Here is a 21101-nt window from a genome sequence, read left to right as displayed (position 1 = left end):
GACCTTTGAACACATTCATGTTTCTGAACAGGCTGTGAGAGAGCACAGCCCTCCCTCTCACTGCAAATTGATGTATTTTCTTTTAAATAAACTTGCACTCCAAGTGCCAGGGCGTGACACTTTTTCTCTTTCAACTCTAGGAATGCTTTTGTGCAATTGTTGTCAAATGGAAGTAGATCAGTCACATCCTTGTGTGTCAGCCTCAGTAAAGACTTAGCCACTAGGAAAAGGTTTGGTCACCACTCGCTACAGCAGCCAACCATTTCCCCAAAACATCCTGACTTCTTTCTAAATTTGAGGTGGATTAATTTGGTGAATTATTTCCACTCTCTCTGGTGACACCTTTCTAGCTCCTTTTCTAATTATGTGTCCCAGACATTCATCTTCTTTTTGACAATACTCCTGACTATTCTCATGCAAGAGCACTGTGACATGACCTTGACAAAAATCAATAACAGTAAGCCATTATTCAGCACAAGGAATGTGAAAACAACAATTGGCGTACCATAGGACAACCTAGAAAGGTTATACTTCTAGTCTCCTGCATTATTCTGTTCTTTTCATTTAGTTTCTGTAAACCTGTGATCAATTCCATCAAAAATTCTTGACTGAGTTTATCTCCAATTATTAGTAACATTTCTGCAACTGATGGTGTTCTTGAACATGTAATCTGGTTCTAATTTGAAAAGGACATGTTCTGCATGTTTTAATAATCTGAGATCTTTCTCTGTGAACGCCCTTACTTCTGTACTTATTTCTTTCAAATCATAATGTAATTTTTCAACTGTCATTTCTGCTATAGCTGTCTCTAGTTGGGCCATTTTAAAATGTACATCCTCATCAGGAATCTGATAACTTCATCTACTACTTTCTGGTGCGCACTACACTTGACAATAGCCACTCACTTTGGTAGTGTTTATGCAGTCAGCAAATTTTGAACTACCTCTCCATGCTGTCTCCACAATTGTATGCAGTGTGGTAATAGCATAAGCAGCAGTCGTGGTGCCATCGGGTAGCTTAAAACAAGATCCATCTACATACAATTCACCCTGAGCATCAGGGAGGGGCATGTCAGTCAGGTCCACTCGAACCTTTGTTTGTTCTTCAGTGGTAAAATACAGTCATGTATATCACTAGGCTGTTCAGAGGGCAATGGCAGCAAAGTAGCTGGATTCAAGGTCAGGCAGCGTTTAAGTGTAATGTGTGGTGCTAACAAAGTGAGTTTGTACCCGGTAAGATGAGCACTCATCAAATGCTGTGTCTTAGTTTGATTCACTAATACTTCAACTGTATGGGGAACTAAACCCATCAATTTATGATCCAGTACAAGTCCTGCTAATTGTCTGATTGAAATGGCAGTTGCTGCTAAGGCCTTCAGGCAACAAGGGAGTGCCCTGGCCATAAATACTATTTGCATTTAAAGTCTAACCCTTCTCTCATCACTTTCTACACTCTCTTAATGTGCTTTAATTGTAATTCTTTAATTTTCTGTACAATTGTCTGTTTTTCAAATTTCTTCCTATCCTTTTCTTCTTTAATCTGTTTCTGTTTAATTTGTTTTCCCCATAACCCTAGGACATCAAACATACTCTGCCTACTTTTTCTCTTAAAGAGCTGCTCTTCTACATATTGCAGTTTATTGAAATCAAAGGTACCATTTAAGTGGCCACTGTAAACTTGCACCTGCCTTCGTATATTTGTTCCACAATGTGATGAACAGTATGGAAGAAATACCGTATTTAATGTACATTTCATAATTCAGAGTGCCTTCTAGAGGCGCTGGCTGTCTTTCTTCCAAAATACTATTTGTGTTACAACAACAACATAATGCATGAAGTGTGCTCAAACCGGCATGTTTACCAAAGACTTCTTAACAATAGCGTTAAAAGACTCTTATACCAAAACCAAAAGATGAAAAACAAATCTCACATTACCTGCAAAAAACATTTGCAAACGTGTTTTTTTATTTACCAATACAAAACCCCCCCAAAAAAAACCAATTCGACCCTACCTGATTGCAGTACTCTAACTCCCACCTGCCGATCCTCTGATCAATAGATCACCTCCAAAATGCCAACCCAAGAGCCCCAGTTGAGACACACAGCTGCCACGGAGTAAGCTGAAAATCACCTTGGCCGCGAGAGCAAATCTCAGTTTGCGGGGCGCTCCTTATTGTTTCTGTCCTGTCAAAACAACCTCCTTCTGGTCCAGCTGTGTCCTTCAATGGGGCCCCACGTTGCCGGCTCCAATTGTAGATTTGAGATTCCTACCAGTCTCACTCCGGCAGGGACACCCTTGTCTACGGATTCACAAAATGTGGATCAACACTGGAGTGGAACAAAAACACAAGTTTATTACATCTTATGAGAGAGTCCTTCATACAGACACTACAAGTTCCTGAGAGGGAACTGACTAGCATGATTTCAAACCTATATTTTGTACAATTTTGGTACAGTAAGACAAGCAGAAAAAAAACCTTTGTCATTGTTACATAACGCTAACTCAACCCCTTACACAATGCTTACATGCTGAACTGTAGAATCCTGATAAACCCCTACCCACATCATCTTTGTAGATAGGCAAGGGAGGTGAGAGGTGTTGGTGGGCTAACAGATTAGACATCTGTGCACTTTGGCAGGGCAGGACTCCTTACTGTGGCCCACAAGTATTATCAGTACAACCAGCTTTCCAGTGAACATGTAATTTCTGACTTTATGAAAGTCCCCCCAGAAACACAAAAATGGGGGCTGGTAGACAAAATGGAAGAGGAGTAAAGGCTAACTTAACAGAATATATTGTTTACCGTTTCACAAGGCAACGAATATCAACTAAGAACAGGGCACAGTTGCGGAGGAACAAAAAAGGGCACAATACAATCTAGGCAGTGGCTCAAACCCCTACCTGCACCAAGCACTGCGCAGGGCAGTGGCACAGCACAGCACAGCTGCAGAGGGAGAGAGCAGGTCTCTGGCCATGAGATCAGAGGTCTTGCTCATGCTCCCTGGCAGCAGCAGCCATTAAATAGGGAAGGGGGAGGGAGGTGCAGCTGGGAGGTAGGAGCGGGAATCAGCAGTGGGGAGGGGCGCGGGGCAGCAGCGGTGGCAAAGGGAAGCGGGAAACGGGCACAGAGGCGCAACAAACAGAGACTGGCGCAATAGGCAGCGCAACAATACAGTAAAAAATAAAGGGCACAGTAAGGCAACGACTATCAACTACGACCAGAGCACAGTTGCGGAGGAACAAAAACGGGCACAATACAATGTAGGCAGTCAAGTCAAGTCAAGAGATTTATATAGCGCGGTACATACCCATAGGGTCTCAAGGCGCTTGAGGAAGGGTGGGGAATTACTTGTCGAATATCCAAGTTTTAAGTTGCTTTCTGAATGCTAGGTGGTTCTGAGTAAGGCGAAGGTGAGTGGGAAGAGAGTTCCAAGTTTTAGCTGCCAGGTAGGAGAAGGATCTACCTCCCATGGTCGTTTTGTTGATGCGAGGTACAGTGGCAAGGGCTTGGTTGGAGGATTGCAGCTGACGGGAGGGGGTGTAGAAGGACAGTCGTGTGTTGAGGCATTCAGGTCCAAGTTCGTAAAGTGCTTTGTGTGCGTGGGTTAGGAGGCGGAAAAAAATCCTCTTATTTACGGGGAGCCAGTGGAGGTTTTTCAGGTGACCAGAGATGTGTTCTTTACGCGGGATGTCTAGTATGAGCCTGGCTGAAGCGTTCTGGATACGTTGGAGTTTTTTCTGGAGTTTTGCGGTGGCACCGGTGTATAGGGTGTTTCCGTAGTCTAGGCGGCTCGTGACCAGTGCGTGGGTAACCGTTTTTCTAGTTTCGGTGGGGATCCAGCGAAATGTTTTTTTGAGCATGCGAAGAATGTTGAAGCAAGATGATGAAACGGCGTTGACTTGTCTGGTCATCGAGAGTGAGGAGTCCAGGATGACGCCCAGGTTCCGTGCGTGGTCAGTTGGGATGGGTGCTTTTCCTAGGGCAGCTGGCCATCAAGAGTCATCCCAGACGGAGGGGGAGGTGCCTAAAATGAAGACTTCTGTTTTTACTGAGTTCAGTTTCAGACGGCTGTGCTTCAGTCACTCGGCTACTTCTTTCATTCCTTCATGTAGGTTGGTTTTGGCGGTGTTAGGGTCTTTGGTGAGTGAGAGGATCAGTTGAGTGTCGTCAGCGTAGGAGATGATGTTGAGATTGTGTTGGCGAGCGATGGCCGCGAGGGGGCTCATGTATACGTTGAAGAGGGTGGGGCTGAGTGACGATCCTTGTGGCACGCCGCAGATGACTTCAGAGGCCTCTGACTTGAATGGTGGGAGGCGGACTCTTTGGGTTCTTCCGGTGAGGAACGAGGTGATCCATTCCAGTGCTTTTCCTTGGATTCCGATGTTTCTGAGGCGCTGTAGAAGGGTGCTATGACAGACTGTGTCGAAGGCAGCGGAGAGGTCGAGGAGGATGAGGGCGACTGTGTCTCCGTTGTCCAGTAGAGTTCGAATGTTGTCTGTTGCTGCGATAAGTGCGGTCTCAGTGCTGTGTTTGGCTCAGAAGCCGGACTGTGAGGAGTCGAGGGATTTGTTGGTTTCGAGGAAGGTGGCGAGCTGGTTGTTGACAGATTTCTCAATGACTTTGGCCGGGAATGGAAGAAGCGAGATGGTAGTTTTTGAGTTCGGTGCGGTCAGCTGTGGGTTTTTTCAGAAGGGCGCTGAGTTCTGCGTGTTTCCAGCTTTCCAGGGAAGGTGGCGGAGTTGAGGGAGCAGTTGATGACATCTCGGAGGTGTGGTGCTATGATGGAGTCTGCTTTGTTGAAGATGTGGTGAGGGCATGGGTCAGTTGGGGATCCTGAGTGGATGGAGTTCATCAGGCGGATGGTGTCCTCAGTGGAGATTGGGTTCCAGTCGTTAAGGACGTTCAAGGGGGGTGAAGGTCCTGCAGGAGGTTGGGTGGGTTGGTCTCCGGGTCGGTTGTCGAAGCTGTTGTGGATGTCTGCGATTTTGTCGTGGAAGAAGGAAGCTAGGGAGTCGCAGAGGGCTTGGGAGGGGGTGATGTCGTTGGAGTTGGCTGATGGGTTGGTAAATTCTTTGACGATGTTGAATAATTCCTTGCTGTTGTGGGCGTTGTTGTCTAGTCGGTCTTTGAATGCGGCTTTCTTGGCAGACCGGATTAGTTGGTGGTGTATGCGGATGGCGTTTTTGAAGGCGTCCCTGGTGCTGGTGTTTGGGTCTTTTTTCCAGGCCTTCTCGAGGGAGCGACAGAGTTTCTTCGATTTCTTAAGATCATCGTTGAACCAGGAGGCATTTTTGCTGCCTAGTTTTATTTGTCGTTTTTTCCACGGTGCAAGGGTGTCGGCGCTGTTGGATAACCAGTGGCTCGAAGCCCTACCTGCGCTGAGCACTGCACAGAGCGGAGGCACAGCACAGCAGCCGAGCTGCAGAGTGAGGGAGCAGGTCTCTAAAAAAGGTTTAAAAAATATTTATTTTCTGGATTTTTAGAAAGAAATTTCTCTTTATTTCTCTTGCCTTTCCTTAACAAGCATCCACAGTGTCTACATACCTGCCTGAGATAGCTGTGCCCTATGAATGTTCATACCTTTATAAATAACACCCATTTGCGGGCTTTATGTATAAAAATATTTTGCAGCCCTGCCAAGTATCATGCACCAGGCGTGATACTAACGCATTTCAGTGTGGTGATCCGCATCACCGCACTGAAATGCAAAGTCACGCATAATAGTGCCTCCCCAGCTGTCAAGCTGGAGCGCTAGTTCACGTACCTTACTGAGACTGAAATTAAGCTGAAGCTCAGCAGCAGCGATATTCCCGTTATGCCTGAGAGCTGGCTCAGAGTCTGCAGAGCTAGCTGGTACTCTCACATTGTAACAATATTCAACCGCGACAACCCGGCGCGTCTTTGATAGATCGGTGAGAACACGACGCACGCTTCGCTATCTAAGACGGGACGTGCGGCTGCCTCCAGAAGAATAAAGTTGCAGGCTTCAGAGGCAATGGCAGCACTTCTCGCACCACGTGTGCCAAGGTACATTATTTAAAAATGGGGATATCATGACACCCGACGACAAACCGGTGGCTGAGAGCACGCAGGGACCGCTGTGGCTGCCGGAGTGGTTCCCCAGCAGCGCCAGCCCAGAGAACACACCACCAGTCCACTTAACTATGAAGAACTGCGAGCCTGTCTCCGAATCATGCTGAGTAACCAGAATTCGGTTTAGGCCTAGTAAAACACTAAAGATGTGCATGAACCCCTCCCTTGGACGGATGAATGTCAGCATTCTTTTGACTCTTTAAAATCTGCTCTTTGTTCTGCACCCGTCTTGGGTACTCCTGATTACCGTAAACCCTTTGTACTATACGTGCATGAGGTCGACGGTTGCTCGCTTTCAGTGTTAACGCAAGGATTTGGTGGTAAGCAAAGACCTTGCGCTTATTTGTCGGCCACATTAGATAATGTCGCCAGAGCACTTCCTAGCTGTCTGAGGGCCAGAGCAGCTGTCGCGGTGTCCATATGGCAGTCGGAAGGACTCGTTCTAAATTCCAGTCTAACAGTAATGGTGCCGCATGCTGTGGATACATTACTAAATAAAACTAAGACACAGCATCTTACGAGTGCACGCCTCACTGGTTGTGAATTGACACTATTTGCTCCACATATTACGATTACACGATGTGCCACGTTAAATCCTGCCACATTGCTACCACTCCATTCGAGTGAAATTGCAAATGATGTACACGATTGCATATTCCGAACTGAGAAAGAAACGAAGGGTAGGATTGACCTCACAGACATTCCTCTATCTGACCCTCAGGGGGAGTTATATGTGGATGGGTATTGCTTCAAGTTAGCAGATGGAGCAACAACAGCTGCATATGCAATCACCACATTGAAAACTGTAGTTGAAACATCTCGAGTTCCCCATCGATGAGCCCAGACTGCTGAACTGGTGGCATTATTACGAGCCTGTGAATTAAGTGAGGGACTCGAGGTTAACATCTACACAGACAGCCAATACGTCTTCGGCGTAGCCCATAGCTTTGGGTGGCTGTGGATGGAGCGGGGTTTCCTCACCTCTCATGGTCAGAAAATACAGAATGGTCCCCTGGTGTTACGATTACTGGATGCCCTAACCTTGCCCAAAAAGCTAGCCATAATAAAATGTAGTGCCCATAAGGCAGTGGTGGACGAGGTGGGCAAGGGGAATGCTTTTGCGGATCAGGTTGCCAATCAGACGGCTCAGTCTACAATATCGACTATGTTTGTGATGTCTTCAGCAAGATGGGTGGAGGAATCTGACTTGTTTGATAATACCATAGAAAGCGTGAAAGAACTACAGAAGGAAGCCACTCCAGCCGAATTAGAGCGATGGGAGAAGGAAGTGGGGCGATTGGATGAGAATAACTGTTGGGTTGATTTGACAGAAAAGCAAATATGGCTGTTACCCAATGCGTTGGTGCAAGCCGTTGTAACTATGGCCCACCGTCCAGCCCATGTTAGAGCTAAAGGAATTTGTGCTTTGTTAAACCCAGTATGGAATAACCATAACACACAAAGGACGGCTGTCCGTTTGGTCCAATATTGTATGGTCTGTTTGTAACACAATCCAGGGAAGGCAGAAAGTGTTTTGAGTGGGAGTTTTGCACCCCCAACCTTACCGTTTGAAGTTTGAAGTACTCCAGATGGATTATATCCACATTAAGTGAGGGACTCGAGGTTAACATCTACACAGGGTGACCTGTCTCAGGACACCCCCGCGCCGCACGGCCCCCAGCTGTGCGTGTGCCCCTCGTGTGCCCTCGCTGCTGCTCGCAGTCTCGTTCCGCCGTTCTGCCTGCCTCCCTAGCTGCCTGCATCACTGTACTGTCCCCCAGCTGTTTCGCTTCATATTTGTGCTAAAGTTGTTGTATTTTGTGCTTAATATTGTTTATAGTTGTTGTATTCTGTAATTTTTCCCGTTCTGCCTGCCTGCCCCGCTCTCCGATTCCCGCTGCCGTTCTCTCGGCCATGCCCCCTTTTTTCTATGTCCTCCCCCCTCCCACTTGTCCTTAAATGGCGACCGCGCGGCGCAGGTGAGTGTGACCTATCTCAGGACACCCCCGCGCCGCACAGCCCCCAGCTGATCGTGTGCCCTCGCACCTGCTCCTCCCTCCCACTTGTCCTTAAATGGCGACTGCGCGGCGCAGGTGAGTGTGACCTGTCTCAGGACATCCCAGCGCCGCACGGCCCCCAGCTGTGCGTGTGCCCCTCGTGTGCCCTCGCTGCTGCTCGCAGTCTCGTTCCGCCGTTCTGCCTGCCTCCCTAGCTGCCTGCCTCACTGTACTGTCCCCCAGCTGTTTCGTTTTATATTTGTGCTAAAGTTGTTGTATTTTGTGCTTAATATTGTTTATAGTTGTTGTATTCTGTCATTTTTCCCGTTCTGCCTGCCTGCCCCGCTCTCCGCTTCCCGCCGCCGTTCTTGCGCCCACGACCCCTTTTTTCTGTGTCCTCCCGCTCCCGCCTCCCAGCTGCTCCTCCCTTCCACTTGTCCTTAAATGGCGATCGCGCGGCGCAGGTGAGTGTGACCTGTCTCAGGTCACCCCCGCGCCGCACGGCCCCCAGCTGTGCGTGGGCCCCTCGTGTGCCCTCGCTGCTGCTCGCAGTCTCGTTCCGCCTTTCTGCCTGCCTCCCTAGCTGCCTGCCTCGCTGTACTGTCCCCCAGCTGTTTCGCTTTATATTTGTGCTAAAGTTGTTGTGTTTTGTGCTTAATATTGTTTATAGTTGCTGTATTCTGTAATTTTTCTTGTTCTGCCTGCCTGCCCCGCTTCCCACCGCCGTTCTCGCGGCCACGCCCTCTTTTTTCCATGTCCTCCCCGCTCCCGCCTCCCTGCTGCTCCTCCCTTCCACTTAGCCTCAAATGGCGACCGCACGGACGCGCAGCGGTCACGCGCAGCGGGTGTGCCGAAGGCGCGCCAAAGTCAAGCCTGTCTGCGCCCGTACGCGCCGGTCCGCGCCTGGACCGCGCCCAGCGCCAGAACCCCTGGCCCCCGAAGACGCCTGCCCACACGACGGACCTATGAGGCTGCCACCCTCAATGCACTCAACGCCGGCCGAACCCCCGCCTGCTGCCGAGCCACCCCGAAATGCACCCACGGACCCTTCACCTGCCAAGCCTGCAAGTTCACCTGCATCTGGACCTGCACTGCACCCGGCAAGCCAAGCACCCGCGGCAACCACCTAAAGTGCATCCTGCTCAACACCCGCTCCGTCCACAGACACACCATCGAACTCTGGAACCTGCTCTACACCACATCATCAGACGTCGCCTTCCTCACGGAAACCTGGATGAACGCCTCCTCAGCGCCTGACATTGCCATCGCCATCCCGGACGGATACAAGATCATCCGGAGGGACCGCGTGAACCAGACTGGAGAAGGCATCGCCATTGTACACAAGAACACCATCCGCATCACATCCGACTCCAGCGACACCTTCCCCGCCGCCGAGCACCTCCACTTCCAGATACACACCTACCAAAAGACAACCCTCAGAGGAACCCTCGTCTACAGACCCTCGGGACCACGCACACAATTCAGCGAAGACATCACGGACTTCATCAGCCTGCACGCCCTCCCCTCCGCGGACTACATCCTCCTAGGGGACCTCAACTTCCACCTGGAGAACAACAAGGACCGCAACACCGCCGCCATGCTGGACAACCTCACAAACCTCGGACTCAAGCAACTGGTCAACACCCCCACTCACTACGCAGGCCACACGCTTGATCCCGTCTTCTCATCCAGCAAGCACATCACCTTCATCCACTCTACCGGACTTCACTGGACCGACCACAGCTGCGTCCACTTCAGCTTCAGAAGAACAACGACCCACCACCACCGCAACAGGTTCCTCACAGGAGCTGGAGCAAGATCACCGCCGAGCAGCTCACCACCTCCCTCAGCCAGAACCCGCCCGCAAGCACAACGGACCCCAACGAAGCCGCCCGCAACTTCACACATTGGGTAACCGCCTGCGCAGACGACCTTCCGCCACTGAAGAACCCTCCCAGCAGACCCAGAAGCAAGAACGCCACCTGGTTCACTGACAAACTCAAGGACTCCAAGAAGAACTGCCGCACTCTCGAGAAAGCCTGGCTCCTCAACCAGACCACAGACAACATGACCACCCTCAAACAAGCCAGTCGCAAGCACCACCAGCTCATCCACACTACCAAGAAGAAAACACTGAAGGAACGACTAGACAACAATGCCCACGACAGCAAAGAACTCTTCAGCATCGTCAAGGAGTTCTCCAACCCCAGCACAGGCAACAACGACATCACTCCCTCTCAAGACCTCTGCGACTCTCTCGCCTCGTTCTTCCACCGCAAGATCGCCGACATCCACAACAGCTTCGGCGCACCATCCACGCACCCTATCGTCAAACCAACGCCCCCCACCGCCACCCTCCGCACCTGGACCACGGTGACCACCGAAGACACAGCCCGCACGATGAACACCATCCACTCCGGATCTCCGACCGACCCCTGCCCCCACCACATCTTCAACAAGGCCGACTCCATCATCGCACCCCAACTGCGGGACATCATCAACATCTCCTTCGACACCGCCACCTTCCCGGAGAGCTGGAAGCACGCCGAGCTCAGCGCCCTACGGAAGAAACCAACAGCGGACCCCACCGACCTCAAGAACTTTCGCCCCATCTCGCTCCTCCCTTTTCCTGCCAAAATCATCGAGAAGACCATCAACAGACAGCTTGCGGCCTTCCTTGAGACGAACGGATCCCTTGACCCCTCGCAGTACGGTTTCCGAGCCAACCACCGCACCGAGACCGCCCTCATCGCATCCACCAACAACATCAGAACCCTGCTCGACAACGGGGAAACAGCTGCCCTCATCCTCCTGGATCTCTCAGCAGCGTTCGACACTGTCTGCCAACGCACCCTAGTCCAACGCCTCAGCAACACAGGTGTCCAAGAGAGGGCTCTGGAATGGATCATCTCGTTCCTCGCCGGAAGAACACAGAGAGTCCGCCTCCCCCCATTTCGATCCGAGGCCACCGAAGTCATCTGCGGCGTACCGCAAGGATCATCACTCAGCCCCACCCTCTTCAACGTCTACATGAGAGCCCTTGCAGCCATCACACGCCAACACAACCTCAACACCATCTCCTACGCCTATGACACCCAACTGATCCTCTCCCTCACCTGTGACCCAGCCAACGCCAGAACTAGCCTACACGAAGGGATGAAAGACGTCGCAGAGTGGATGAAGAACAGCCGCCTGAAACTGAACTCAGACAAGACGGAAGTCCTCATCCTGGGACCATCGCCCTCCGCCTGGGACGACACCTGGTGGCCCCCGGCCCTAGGCAGCGCACCCAAGCCAACAGACCACGCACGCAACCTGGGCTTCATCCTGGACTCCTCCCTCTCGATGAGCAGACAAGTCAACGCCGTCTCCTCATCATGCTTCAACACCCTAACGCAGGCTCCGTAAGATCTTCCGATGGATCCCGACCGAAACCAGGAAGACGGTCACCCAGGCACTCGTCACAAGCCGAATGGACTACGGAAACACCCTCTACACTGGAACCACCGCCAAGCTACAGAAAACACTCCAACGCATCCAGAACGCCTCCGCCGACACATCCTGGACATCTCCCGACGCAGCCACATCTCCGGACACCTGAGGGACCTGCACTGGCTCCCCGTCAGCAAGAGAATCACGTTCAGACTCCTCACCCATGCACACAAGTCCCTCCATGACCTGGGCCCCAAGAACCTCAACGACCGCTTGACCTTCTACACGGCCACCCGCCAGCTACGTTCGACAAGCCTCGCCGCCGTACCACGCATCCGAAGAGCCACCGCCGGAGGAAGATCCTTCTCCTACCTGGCGGCCAAGACATGGAACTCCCTCCCCACCCACCTCCGGCTGACCCAGGACCATCTCGCCTTCAGGAGACAACTCAAGACCTGGCTGTTCGAGCAGTAGCAGACCCCCCTTCCCCCAAGCGCCTTGAGACCCTCCGGGTGAGTAGTGCGCTATACAAATGCTATGATTGATTGATTGATTGACATGGAGCACGTCAACAACCTAAAATACGTTTTAGTAGTGGTTTGTGCGTTTAGTAAATGGGTTGAGGCCTACCCAACTAAAGAGAACACTGCTTTGGCTACAGCAAAGGCTCTTATCAAAGAATTTATACCAAGATACGGTTTGCCCCGTTTGATTTGGTCGGACAATGGGGGACACTTTCATGGGGCCCTCGTTAGACACATCTGTAATGGATTGCAAATACGACAGAAATTCCATGCAGCCCGACACCCCCAGTCAGCGGGACTAGTGGAGAAATATAATGGGATCTTGAAGCTTAAGATGGCTAAAATTCAAGAGAGTACTGGTTTAAAGTGGCCTGAAACCCTACCCTTGGCCCTCATGTCATTAAGAGTCACCCTCATTCACGCTCTGGCCTCTCTCCCTATGAGATTATCTTTGGGCGGCCAGCTAACATATGGGGGTACAGGCCACGGTCTTTTTCTGATGTTGAATACCCAATGTGGATCGATTACCTGTATACTTTGACTAAAGACCTCCGTTCTATTCATCAGCAGGTAGCATCTGTACTGCAGCCTCCGCCAGAGGGCCCCGGACATCGATTGGAACCTGGCCAGTGGGTACTGGTCAAGAAGTACGAGCGGGACACCAGCTTGGCCCAGAGGTGGTCCGAACCATACCAAGCCCTGCTTGCAACGTGGACGGCTGTAAAGGTGGATGGGAGGAAGCATTGGATTCATGCCTCCCATCTTAAACGGCTGCCTCTCCCGCTTCCTTATGATCAGCAGCAATCTGGTGGAATTTTGACCAAGGAAACTGAGAGAGCCACTGCATTTGTTCCTTTTTCCGACGCCTGAGAAACAGACCAAAGGCAAGACGAAGGAGTGACGGGATCTGGCGAACCGGTCTCAGCTGAATCCGCAATTACCCTTAATCCTGTCATTGATATCCCAGTGAGCAGAGGCTCCGATGAAGGAAAGGTACCTTCTTTGCTATTTTCTGATCAGGAAGTTCCGGGTCATGTGCGATACAACCTACGGCCAAGAAAACATCATGGTGCCTCAGACACCACTGTCAGGAGATAAGGAAAGACTTCAATAGAAAGGGTTTGCTAGATTTTGAGTCTGAGGTGCTGAGCGAGACACTGGACTAAACCTGTTGAGAGCTAGAACTTTGTTGTTGTGCTCTGTTCAGAAAGAAAGACTGACACATGTGAACGACCAGGTTGTACATCGGATTCCTTTGACAACAACGTTTTGTTTTCTTGAGATGAACGATAGGAGTCTGCCTGTGAGATTCTGACGGACACAGGGAGAAGAACCCTCTGGCAGGACGGACTGCTGTGCCAGAGTTTAGTTTTGGACTTTTAGTTGGGAATGTACCCTTTTGGTCGTATTGTACCTGAAGAAGAGCGTCCCATTGCACCACGATATTTGCAATTTTATGAGCCAATGTTTTCTGCTTGGACCATGCGTGTAAAAGTAGCCTTTGTGTTATTAATAGCAGTTATATTAGCTGTTTTTATGAGTACATTCATATATTTAGAGTATAAGTATCCTATGCAAGCTATGATGCACTCTACCATTGCCCCGCCTGAACACTTAATGTTCACCTTAGCGCCACATAAGGGAAGACACCGCCAGACTTATGCAAAGAATGTATTCGTGGAAATGCACCACCAAACCCATAGTACTACTAATATGACCGGTTGTTGGGTTTGTGGGCTCTTGCCATGAGTCATGCAAAAACACGACTTGTTTCTCTCTCTGCTCTTGTCCTACTAAGGTAACTGTGAAGCATGGTTTCAAATGTTCTCTGCTATGTATAACCATTATGTGGAAAACCCCAAACAGTATACAGAAAAAGATTACAGTATGATTTTGGCTTACATTGAAACACACCAGGGATTCGAACCAGCAGGAAATGGGTGGGAGACATCATTGGACCCAGAGGCTTGTATGAATTTGTATACAGTTAATAAAAATAGTACTTGGCTGAAAGATGAACTTTATGATTTTGCTAATTTTAATCACTCAGTATTTTCAACATTTTGTCGCTAGGAATGTCACTAGTGAGCGCATTATGCCCGTCCTCATTTTGAATACCTCCTCCGATTTCTGTGTACAGGGAATGGGGCATGTGAAAGTTGGAAACAGTGTCTGCAATTATACTTATAGAATGAAAATCTTCAGTAGCCCTCCACTGTTGACACCACCAAACGTATATTTTGTTTGTGGGGAAAATGCTTACATTTGGTTACCACGAGGATGGGCAGGGCAGTGTTATCTGTCCTTCTTGTACCCCCCTGTATACATAGCACCATCAGACTATCATAGAACACACCAACTCCATCGCACAAAAGTAGTTTCCAATAGACAGCGAAGACAGCTCTAAATGACTGAGTTTGGTTAGACTGACACCTCCTTGCAACAGTTTACAGACTTTAGTAAGGGATTGGTCCCTTTCTGGGGGCCAATATTCAATAGTAGAGAAATACGACGATTGTCCAGAATAGTACAGAATGTCATTAATATCACCTCTGATATTATGATAGATATCACTGTAGAGCTTCATGCCACGAGACTCGTTTCGCTCCAGAACCGGATGGTTCTTGACGTCATCTTGGCTGATCGAGGAGGAGCATGCCGCGTGATCGGCAGCTCCTGCTGTGTGTATATTCCAGACTCCGCCCCCACAGTTCATTTAGCTATCCAAAAATTGCATCGCATCGCGGCTGAAATGCATACTGAGAATGGGTCCTGGTCACTCTCTAGCTGGTTCTGGGGACTTCTGTCAACTTGGGGTTGGAAGCTATTGATGATAGTAGCTGGAGCAGCCGGTATCCTCTTTACTTGCCGGCTTTTGTATGCAATGTGGTCCGGCTTGTTGCTCCTATTGTGCTACCAAGGTGACAGCCATGTTTGTCCCTTCTCCTGTTCCTTCTAAGATTCAGATGCTCCAACAAGAGATTTGTGGGTTAATGGCCATTGATCAGGAAGTTTTTCTGGATTAGTACTTCCTTTAGTTAGCTACATCACGCTAAAAGGAGGGTTTGAGGAACCAGAATTCGATTTAGGCCGAGTAAAACATGTCTTTACTTTTAGTAATTAGCGTGATGTACCTAGTAGGCTAATGGAGGGACGCAAACACTAATACGCACACAATATGTAATAACTTAGAGATTAGTATACGTCATATTACACGTTTTTGCACCTAATCATAGGCAGTACCGCTTGACTCGACCGGTTTCATTTTGTGGCCTAGTCCACTTACAGCATTAGTAAAAACCTAGCCTTACATTTGGCTCAAGCTGTTCTCCTGAGAAATAGTACAACTGTAGCAAACTGCTGCTTCTGCACGTTAGGCCAGTCAAGGTTGTAGGTGGGGATAGGCTGGATAAGCACATTCCAAGGGGCGCTGTGCGGACTCTCTCGGAGTTAGCAGAAGGGGGTTACCCTCACAACCTTGCTATAACGAGCTGGGCTGAACCAAGAGAGCTTTGTCTCCCATATATGGTCTTTCCCCTGCACCAACCTGTACCAACTTGTATTTTACCTTCTTAGGTAACGGTTTCGAAATGTAACAGTATATATGTGATCTGTTAATAATGTGTCAGCAGTCTTCTTGGCGGACCTCGTGGGGTTAGGTCGCAAGGAGCTCCTCTGGCAGAGTTTGTTTGTTATAATAAACGATTGGACCTTCTACACTGTCAACTGACTGATTATTGGTAATTGGTATTGGGGCTATTTGTAAGTATGGCTCTATTTATTTTTCGGTACTTTAATGCCTGCCGCGGTGTTTGCCGTGGGATATAGTTCAGCCACGAGGCGGCGCATAAAATTGCTTGCCATCCTGACAAAATAATTAAAGTGCACAATATGACAACTCAACTCCGAAATTCGCTGACCGTGGCATTCAGGAATACTGGGTTCCTAAGAAGAAAACAAACGGGACATTTGCACTTTTTTCCTAATTAAAGCTGCTGCTGGGCAGAAATGGTTGGAACTAAGAGTCCATGGAAGAACAAAGCTATAAATGCCACTACCCAAATAGAAACAAGGTTAGTGCGAAGATGTCTTTAAATAACTTAATTCTGGGTCCCACATGGAACACAACCACTTCCTCCGCATGAAGACCTTGCAGAGCATCTGGTGGGTTTAACTAGCAATTGAGCTGGAATTCCGGCCCATTAATATATTGGATATGTGGTCGGTGGGAGAGGTGGAGGCAGAAGTTATGTGCTGGAGGTAAACTTCTGCCTCTAATTCTTTAAATTAAGTAGCGCATGGGCATGATGACCAGCTGCAGCTGCCTGCTGCCCTGTTTCAAGCAGGCACACTCAGGCAGTGATGCGTGGTAAAAATGTTTCCAAGCACGTTTTTTGAAGCCTTTGTGTAGGTCTCTTGAAAACCGTGTATCTTAGCAAGAATTGCAAACATTCACACATTGGTATTTCTGTTAGAAAGACTTTTCTGACAATTTATGTGGCACATTTCCATAACGTTAACAAATCGATCTGTCTAAGATAAACTTTATAGGAAAGAGGTTGGGTCTGATGTTCATACAACGTTTGCATGGTGTGTGAGCCATCTCTCTTATTGAATGGCAAGTTGTGCTCAAACCTTCACCACCCTCACCTCAAAAACGTTATTGAGGAAGCAATAGATTGCACCGACTTGTGAAAAGCAATGCATTCCGGGACTGAGGCCTGCGTGACACAGCAGAGCTCCACCCCAGCATTTATTACTGTGGTTTGCCTCAGTTTGTACAGGGGCTTCTCAGCACAGCATGATCAGTTCATGCTGAGGGAGGTACATGGTTCTGTGAATGTCCACCCTTGAAAGATCTACCCTCTTTTTTTTGGTGGGGGTGGTGTAATATTGCATTCAAACACTGGGCACTAGGACCTCCTCGGCTGAGGTGGCGGGATGAGGGTGGGATAAGGAAAGAGACGGAGTCATGCCCTGGGAAGGGTAGTTGTGAGAAGGATTCGATTAAGGAAGGTAGCAATAAAGAAAGCTGAATGAATCCTGACCCTGTGTCTGTGTCCTCTGTGGCCAGGACACTACCTCCCTTAGACCCTTGTCCCCCTTCCATACTGAACTCTCTTACTGAGGTTATTACTTCCCCGCTCACGGACCTATGTAACTCCATCTTCCAAACAGACATTTATCCTGAAGTTTGGAAAATGGCAGTCATCAAGCCCCTGTTAAAAAAAACATCCTTGGACCCCGCTGACTCTGCCAGTTACAGACCCATCGCCTGCCTCCCATTCCCGGCCAAAATATTTGAAGCAGTCATGAACAAACAGCTCTCAGGGTTCATCGACTGTCATCAACTTTTAGATGACACCCAGTTCGGGTTTAGGAAAGGCCATAGCACAGAAACCGCCCTGATAAAGGCCTCTGACAAGATTAGGACTATAATGGACCAGGGTGGGGCGGCGGTCCTTATACTCCTGGATCTGTCCGCCGCCTTTGACACGGTCGATCACTCCATCTTGATCGACCACGTCGCATCGCTGAGGGTCACCCATCTTGCCAGAGACCTTATCGCTTCATTTCTGGCTAACCGTACGCAGGCGGTGAAACTGGGCACTTTCTACTCTCCTTCCTTCACCCTTCCGTGTGGGGTGCCACAGGGCTCTTCGCTAAGCCCCACATTAATCAATATATAAGTTGCGGATTTAGCAAGGGTTATAAAAGCACACGGGCTGCGCTTAACCACCTATGCTGATGACACCCAACTGGTGTTGGTGGTACATAAGCATGGACCAGCCGTTGCTGCAAGATTCCAGGAGGGTATGTCGGCCATTAGCTCATGGATGTCAAGTAACTGCTTGAAATTAAATTCGGACAAGACCGAGGTTATGACCTTTGGCAACCTTTCAACGGTATGGTCCTCCATTTGCTGGCTCACTGAAATGGGTTCTCCCCCCACTCCTATTGCCAAGGTCAGAAACCTCGGTGTCATGTTCGATGACAAGCTGGTTTTCAAGCACCATGTGAATGCAGTGGTCGCATCCTCCTTCTACACGCTGAGGAAGATCAAAAAGCTCTTGCCATATCTCCCTCCAGCTGCAGGAAAAACACTGATCACCACACTTGTTTTTTCCAAGATGGATTATGGCAACGCTCTCTTCCTCAATACACAAGAACAGGTTTTAACCAAGCTGCAATCAGTCCAAAACGCTGCAGCCAGAATTTTGCTCGGCATCCCTGGTCACCGGCCCACCTCTTCGCCATACGTCACTTGCATTGGCTAAGGGTCAAGAGTCGGATAAAATTTAAGGCACTCTGTATCGCCTATAAGCCATCCATGACTCAGGACCCAGGTTTCTTAAGGATGCTTTTCGGATCTACGCTCCAAAAAGATCACTTTGCTCATCCTGCACCCATCTTTTCCACGTCCCACGTACCAGAACCGCTACCTGGGGAGACAGACGGTTCCTAGTAGCATCCCCCAGGCTATGGAATTCTCTCCCTCGGTTTATCAAAACCAGTCCCACTCTCATCATCTTCCGCAAACTTCTGAAAACCTGGTAATTTAATCAATGATCATCTGGTTGTTTTCTGTCCCAGGAAACCTACATGCGCCGAGACACCCCAGGGTAGTTGTGCGCAATAAAAATTTCATAAACATAAACATAAACTACAACTGGCGACGAGGGTGGCCACGGCTCATGCGTTGTGGGTGCGTGCCTTGTGAGTGCTGCTACCTGGAGGGGCTGTGCAAGCGCGTGGAGCGCTTCCAAAGGATTTATGTGACGCAGTTTGGGAGCCTGCCCCGACTGCATGCATTTTGGCGCGTTGCGATCCGGTTGCCCACCCCGGTCGCATCTGGTTCGCTGATGGACTGAGGGGTAGTTCAGATCCCCCCCCGATGTTGGAGTAGTGTAGAAGAAGTGAGGGACACCTGTGAGCCCCTCCCCGACGTCGGAGCAGCGTGGAGGTCCCACGTTTACAGCATGTAAGGGCGGTCTGGGTGCCCACCCCAGTCGCGTGTTGCTGAGCCCCAGTACCTGTGGGTGAGTGCCTTCCTTCGTTTTCGGCTGCTGGGGGAGGTCCGGTTGCTGGACGAGCTGTTGCCGGTGTGTGAAAGGCCAATTCTCGTGGGGTGCGAGAGTTTGTGGCGGTCATCTTTAAGTCAGGCGCCTGCACCAATACCCTGCGAGGAAGTCCCGGCGGACATTTTGAAGTCAGGCGAAGTTCTTAAAAAGCATCAAGCACTGGTAAATTCAACTGGAAGAGAGTCTAAAAGACATCAAGCATTGGTTAATGTAACTGAATATTCTGAAATTCATCAAGCATTGGTAAATTCAACTGGTAAAACTTGAAATTCATCAAGCATCGATAAATTCAACTGAAAAGTCTGAAAATCATCAAACATTGGTAAAGGCAACTGGTAAAGCCTGAAATGCATCAAGCATTGGTAAATTCAACTGGAAAGACTGAAAATCATCAAGCATTGGTAAAGTCAACTGAAAAATGTTCCTACTGGTGTTGGAGTGTGTCCTCTTGTGCATTAATTAAATCAAGACCTAGCAAGTTCAAGTCAGTTATGTCTGGTAGTGATTTGGTGTGTGCCTCGTCCCGATCAACAGAAGGGGTTGTCGTCTAAGTCGGTGGTCAGACTTGGGAGAAGGCTTTGAATCTCTTCTACATTGTCTGTTCAGCAGGAGTATTTAGAACGTATGAAAGTTTGAAGGTTAATGAGAAATGAGCTGAAATTTTTGTCTTTTAATGCAAATGGTCTGAATAATGTTCGTAAAAAGAACGCTATAGAATGCTGGCTAAAATCTGTGTCCAGATGTTATATTTATACCGGAAACACACCACAGAGCCCTGGCAGACTGATAAAATGTTGAAGGGCTGGGCAGGTTACAGGATCTCATCAGTAGCTAGCTTGGCGCAGAGGGGGGGTAAGCATCCTAGTAGGGAAACAAGTAGGGTTTGAAGCGGAAGGGCCACACACAGACCACAGTGGTAGATGGGCATTTGTGTATGGTAAATTAAATCAGGTAAAGATAATACTAATTACAATATATGCACTGGTCATAGATGACCCGCTCCCAATATTGCAACTTAAACAAGCATTGACAGGTATACCTGGGCAAATAATTTGGAGGGGTGACTTTAATTGTTTACAAAATCCCACAATTGACTCATCCAAAAAAAGTCGACGCCAAAATAAACCCGAAGTAGCCATTGCTTTACAAAGTTGTAAAATAGATCTAGATATCTTCGATTGTTGGCGTTCCCAGAATCCATCTAAACGTGAATACTCTTGCCACTCTGCAAAATACAACTCAGCATCTAGGCTGGACTTCTATCTAATATCCCATGGCCTAGAAGCTTGCACTTATGAACATCTACCTAATGCATTTTCAGACCATGCACTACTTAAAATGGAAATAATTATAGGAAATCAGGAAAAAGGGGGACCTAGAAGATGGTACTTTAATAAGCTCAACCTTGCAGAATCACAATGGTGCACAGACATTGAGGAGGAGATAGAGGCATTTTTTAATCTAAATAGAGGGTCTGCTCAAATCAACGTGATTTGGGATGCGTTTTAGGCCACATTGAGAGGTATTATCACCTCCAAAGAAATACCTAAACAAAGGGCAAAAAGAGAGGAGAAAATTGATTTACCGAAAAATCTCGTATACGCAAACCAAGAGCACTATAGAGTTAGATCCCTAGTCACTGGGCAAAAGGTAGCAGAAGCAAAAAAGAAAATGAGGGAATTTTACTATGACTTAGGAGATGCAACTAGTTGTCTCTACGCACAGAAGCTTTATGAAGAGAGTGAATATACAGGTAGACTCCTAGCATGGCAAGCAAAGAAAATCAAGTTCGCAATAGGATAGATCATCTTTTGGATCCTGTCACCAAAGTACATGCGAAGACCACTGCATCTATAGGTCGGATGTTCCTAAAACACTATGAGGGCCTCTACCAGTCTAGTGAACGGGCTGCAAGTGAAACTATTTTTGAGTTTATAGGGGCATTTCAAAATCCCAAGTTATGAAACGGGTA

The sequence above is a fragment of the Lissotriton vulgaris genome, chromosome 8 (assembly GCF_964263255.1).
Source record: "Lissotriton vulgaris chromosome 8, aLisVul1.2, whole genome shotgun sequence".
Classification (NCBI taxonomy): domain Eukaryota; kingdom Metazoa; phylum Chordata; class Amphibia; order Caudata; family Salamandridae; genus Lissotriton; species Lissotriton vulgaris.
Note: the sequence above shows the minus strand (reverse complement) of the source record.